Below are 6,206 nucleotides of genomic sequence, written 5' to 3'. Positions count from 1 at the left end.
GAGTGAAAGAAGACTCCGGGTTTCTAGTCTGGGTGAGTGCGAGAAGGGCTGGACTCTTGGCAAAGAACAGGAAGTGGGGAACGTTGATGGCTTGGGCTTAAGAAGAAAGTGAGGAAAGGGGAGATGCAAAGGTTAGGTTTAGATAGGTAGTATGGAGAGATGGGGGCCATTTAATTAGGATTGTGTACTGTAAACATGTACTGGCAGCTTTCCAACCCCCTCCCTGAGGACTGGCTTGTGACCAGTCCAGGTTCCTGCTCTGGAGTTGCTTCTAATGGGAGAGACCTGAGACACACCCAGAAAACCACAGTGCTCAGGCCACTTATCAACGTCCAGAACTGAAAAAGGTGTTTGTTCATTGTGGTGAGGACGAGGAGCCTTGGAGTGAGTGGGGTGTGGAGGGGTCAGTCTGGGAGAGCTTTTTGGAGGAGGAGGAGGAGGAGGAGGCCTACTTTTGGCCAAGAGGGGCCAGTAGGCTGCAAAGGAGGGAGAGAGAATGGGGATCAGGGGTGGTGCTCACTGCAAGGAAGACTTGGCTTCCTGCCCCTGACTGGGATTCTGGGCATGGTCCCCTAATCCATCTGCGAGAGTGCTGAGGAAGAGCACAGCACAGCTGTTGTGAGGGGGCCCAGAAAGAGATCGCTAGGGAAACAGGACAAGAATAATCCTTCTAATGCCCAGCACCACTCCACACTCTGCTACCTTCTCTCCCTGTGGGGATTTTGCTTTCGGTGTCGTGGCCACCCCTCTGCCCCATTCCCTCTTTTCTCCATTCCCCATCTTTCTACCCCAGCAGACTGGGCGCGGGGTGGGGGCAAAAGTGGGCTTGCCAGTTGTCTTCACCCTCACCTCCGCCCATCATGATCCCTTTCTTCTGGGCTGGCAGCACCCACTCTGGTCCTGACAGACAAATCTGGCATACTGCCTTATTTCTCAGCCTCCACCCCTCCCTCCACTTTTCCTCCAGCCCCCTCCCCTCCTTCCACTCTCCCCCACAGCCCTCACCCTCTCCTTTTACATTCCCCCAGCCCCCACCTCTCCTTCCACTCTTCCCCACAGCCCCCATCCCCTCCCTTGAGCTGGCAGACAATGATAAAACCCCTATACACAAGAATGCTCCATCTTGGGTTTTATCCCCTGGTTTCTCCCCAGTCCCCTCTCTCATCCCCTAGTCCCTCCTCCTTGGTGTGCCTTAGCCCAGCCCTCAGCCTTTTCTCCTAGGGCTGAGAGCCCTAGTACCTGGTACCCCCTCTGCCTGCAGGAGGGCACAGAGCTCCCTGCCCTGGCCTGGCTGTGAGTTCAGCTTCTGGGATTTCCCGTTTACAGCCAGCAGGAAGTCTGCCTTGGGGAGGGGAAACCTTATTCTTGGCCTGAGGCCAGATACTAAGCAAGACCAAAGTTCAGGGGAGGAGCCTGTTTCCCTGGTCAGCTGGGGACTCCCACTGACCTCTACTATTCAGGTTCATGGGTTCGGGCCTCAGAGGCCCAGAGAGCAAGGTCAGATGGAGGCAGAGGGAGAAGGAGGGCTGGAGAGCAGTGGGGTGAGAGAGACTTTATGCTGACCTGCCTGCTGGTTACCTGTCCCTTGGCTTGTCCAGCAGTAGGCTGGGAGGGGGAATGTCTAAGGACGGTCTTCCTTATCCCAGTAGGGAGTGTATGCTAGGGGGGCATGGCCTGGGCACACACATGGTTGGTAAGGGGCCTGTAGCAGCAGTTCCACCCTCTCCAGCCCCTGGGGGAACCCAGGTATAGCCCTAGAGTAGAGCTGCTGTGTGGGTGGTGTCCACACAGGTCTCATCCTGAGACATCCAGGGATTAGGTGCAGGAAGGGAGGGTTCCTGGAAGCCAGCCTTGTTCTCTGGTGCCTCAGTTTCCCCTGCTCTTGAGCTGTTGCTATTGGAAGCTCATAAACTCTGTGGATGGGGCTGTGAGGAGTGGCCTCCTTTTCCAGTGGCTCTGGCCCAGAAAAGGCCTCGCAGGCACGGCGGACTCCTCACCCTTCTCTGAGTCTCACCTCTGCCCTTACCCAGTTTGCCCCATTGCCTGGCTCCAAATGAGCCCCTGGGGATCCCTCAGCAGCAAACACATCAGGAAAAGAGCAAGAGTCAGCCCCCAGGGAGCAGAGCAGACCGCACTGGTGACTGTCACATTGCACACTGCCCATGCCAGCCCCTCAGGCCTTCCCTTCCTCATCTCCCACTCTGCTCCTCAAATTCAGGCTGGGGTCCCCTTTTCGGGGCTCTTGGGGCTGGCATGGGGCGGTGGGAAGAGAGAGAAACTGAGACAAAGGGGCAAGTACGTGGGAAGGAACCACCGGGTGGGCTGAGGTCAGGGCCAGACGTGGTGGGGGCAGCATTGTGGAGCCTGGGGTATAGGGAGTAGCTGTGCGTTGGGCCAGCGCCCCCTGGTGGAAAGTGTTGCAGCTGCTACCCAGAGCCAGGTCTCCCAGCCCTGCTGCTGTGGCTACCTGGGCGTTCTTCCCTGGACATTTGGAGAGAGTGGAGCGTACAGCCCTGCACAGGGCCCAGACAAGGTCTGCTTTAGTAAGAGTTGGGTTTGGGGAAAAGGAAAGAAAAAACTGTCCAGGAATCAAGTTCCATTCCAGTGCCTCTGGGAGAAGTGCTTCCAGAGGAAACACTGTTTGGGCAGCCAGGGTAAAGACCTGGATCGCTGGAGGCTCCTGCCCCGAGGCAAAATTCCTGCCAGAATGGAAAAGTATGCCTCCCCTTTCCTTTGCAGTTGTCCTCCCCGCACCGTCCTGCGTGCTCTCATGACTTCAGAACAGGACGTGGGACTTCCTGGGATTCCCCTCCTCACTCCCCGCTGCACCCCTTCCTTTTCCTTCCCGCTTCCTTCATCTCCTTTCCTACCCCCCCCCCCCCTCAGGTCCCTGCTTCCCCGACACAGCCCAGGCTCTCCGGACACGGGAAGGGACTGCGCGACCCCTCCAGTGATCTTAGGGGATCTTTATGGGAGAGACAGAAGGCAGAGCATCCACAGCCAGCGCTCGAGGCCTGGGCAGTGTGGGCCTCTTGCCGGCCCAGGACCTCCCCGAATCCCAGGTGACCCCAGAGTAAAGAACATCGGCTTCCGCGCCGCTCCCCGCGGATGGGTGTCATCCCGGGAAACCGAACCGCCTGCCGGGCGCTCCTTTACGGCATCCACTGAGAAAAGGCAGCGCCCCTCTGGCCAAGTCAGTGCGGCACCCAGTGATCCGCGCAGCACGCAGGTGATCCTCGGGGTCCTTGAAATGAAATGTCCAACGAGCTACTGACTGAAGCCCGAAGAAAAAAGGTTGTTCCTCTCTCCTGGCTACAAGCGGGGTTTGCAAGAGCAATTGTCTAGTGTTTTAGGGTTCAGAACGCGGATAGTCCCACACATTCGAGCCCGAGGATCATTGCCGGGCAGGAGAAAGGCTAATGAGCCATAGGAGCCCCTACCTGCGCACCCAGCCCTCTGGTTTTACACTTCCCCAAGTGCAGGGACTCAGCGGAAGCTCTCTTGCCCCCATCTGTGCACCACCCAACAGCGACCCTAGAGAGAGGGGTCTTAGACTCATTGGGTGGGAAAGGAGCGAGGAGAACGGGTTTTGTCCCTTAGACTTAAGTATACTAGTACTGGTCAGATTCAGTGGCGGATGTTAAATAAGCCTCCGCTCTGGTTTATATCCTGTTAACAGTGGCTGCTCTTAGGGAATTGAATGTGGGGGAGAGGAATTGAATTTCCCCATATGCACTGGGGCCAACTGGAGCGGAGGAAGGAGGTTCAGGCGTTGGGCTGAGTAGCATTCTCCCACAGGTGGGTTCTTTAGGGATTTAGCCCCACCCTCTGACTCTCTCACTGGTTCTTAAAATCACCTTCCCCTTCCTAAGGCTTGTCTGTGCTTGTGAAATGAGGGTTTGATCACAAGGGTTAATGGTTTCCTAATGATTGGATCCCACTTCCCATACTTAAGAATGGCCAGTTAATACATACACACAGTGCAGTGCTTTGCAACCATAAATATGAGAAATACCTCTATGAACAGATATGGTTCACAATGTTTTTTTATGTGAAAACTGCAAGTACAAAAGAGTGTGTACACAGTATGCTATCTTCTGTACAAGGAAAAGGAGCAATAGATATGCTTGTTTTACAGGAAGAATAGGTCAGAAAATAATGAAAATTTTTTTTATCTACGGATGCATGGGAATGGAGTCTAAGATATAGAGATGGGAGGGGCTTTTTTCTAGTTTTATTTTTTACTACAGCTTTTTTACTACAGTTTTTATTTTTAAACAATGTTAATGTTTTACATATTCCAAGAGATTGAAAAAGCTCTTAAAACTGAAAAACAAAAGCTGAACAAATGAATTTAATTATATATGAAATGATAATAAAATCACATAGAATATAATTAAGTAAATTTTGAAGGTAGTTTTTGTCTGTATACCCATAGTGGAGTCCATCTTAAAGACATCTTGAGCTTTACTTAGTAGGTTGATTGGGGTTTTTTTTTGTTTGTTTTTTGTTTTTTGATTTCAGAGAGGAAGGGAGAGGGAGAGAGAGAAACATCAATGATGAGAGAGAATCACTGATCAGCTGCCTCCTACATGACCTCCACCAGGGATTGAGCCTGCAATCCACGCATGTGCCCTTGACTAGAATTGAACCCAGGACCCTTCAGTCTGCAGGCCGATGCTCTATCCACTGAGCCAAACCGGCTAGGACAGTAGGTTTATTGTTGGTAGTGGAATTAGCACAATTGTGAAGCCATTTTGTGTGTTTTGTAGGATAGAGCAAATTAGTAAAAAGAGTTGATATTGTCAGGAATCAAGGTTATCATCTTGGAAAAAGGGAAAAGTTGAGGAAGAACCCTATGGTGTTGGGCTGGAATTGGAGATATACGTATCACCTCATGACACCCTCTGATAGGGTCTAAAAACAGTAAGCCCGGTGTGGCACAGTGGTTGAGCGTCGACCTCTGAAACAGGAGGTTAGGGTCTGATTCCCAGTCAGGGCATATGCCTGGGATGTGGGCTTGATCCCCAGTGTGGGGCGTGCAGGAGGTAGCCAATCAATGATTCTCTCTCATCATTGATGTTTCTAGCTCTCTCTCCCTCTCCCTTCCCTGAAATCAATAAAAATATATTTTAAAAAATTTAAAAACAGCATATTTAGTGCTTGGTTTCTGAATGCCATTTCCCATGAAAAAATTATGATTCATTGTAGAAATGCCTGCTTTGGGATTGGGGGACTAAAAATACAAGGTGAGCCGAGAATATCTTATTGTGCCTAAAGATTAGTTAGGACATGTCAAAAGGTCACAGAAGCCAGTTTGAAGAGGTTGCCTGGTCAAATTAGAGACCACTGGAACACCAAAAAGAATTCTGGTGCCATTTGTGGTTTCCGTGACCAGGGTACATGAAGTGTCGACCATTCTGCCACAGGCTGGGTCACGTGACATCTACCACTCTCTACCTAAAGCCTGCAGGCATAACTTGATCTGCTGTTAAAGGTTTGAGGCTAACTGTTTCAGTCTGTTTCCTTCACAGGTCTTCATAAACTGTCCTACTATATGTCTCCACTTCTTTCAACTCACCCTATTCTCACCCTCTAGTTACTCCCACAGTGTCCTTCTCCTCTCCCCCTTAACAAAATTTAATTCAGTTAAATCTTTAGAGCAGCAAATATAAAGGAGACTGGCTGTGTTGCTTTTGGAAAAGTCCAGAGGCCAGATATGAAAAACATAGTGAAACAAAGAGATAGAAAATAAAAATTAGCCCTAGCTGGTTTGGCTCAGTGGATAGAGCATCAGACTATGGACTAAAGCAGCCGTTGGCAAACTACGTTGGCCCGTTTGAAATGAATAAAACTAAAAAAAAAAAAAGACCGTACCCTTTTATGTAATGATGTTTACTTTGAATTTATATTAGTTCACACAAACACTCCATCCATGCTTTTGTTCCGGTCCTCCGGTCCAGTTTAAGAACCCATTGTGGCCCTCGAGTCAAAAAGTTTGCCCACCCCTGGACTAAAGGGTCCCAGGCTCGATCCCCAGTAGGGGGCGTGTAGGAGGCAGTTGGTCAATGATTCATTACTGATGTTTCTGTCTCTCCCTCACCCTTCCTCTCTGAATCAATAAAAATATATTTTAAAAAAATAAGACAAAAGAAAAACAAAAAGCCGAAACCGGTTTGGCTCAGTGGATGGAGCGTCGGCCTGCG

Source organism: Myotis daubentonii, chromosome 18 (assembly GCF_963259705.1).
Source record: "Myotis daubentonii chromosome 18, mMyoDau2.1, whole genome shotgun sequence".
NCBI lineage: Eukaryota > Metazoa > Chordata > Mammalia > Chiroptera > Vespertilionidae > Myotis > Myotis daubentonii.
Note: the sequence above shows the minus strand (reverse complement) of the source record.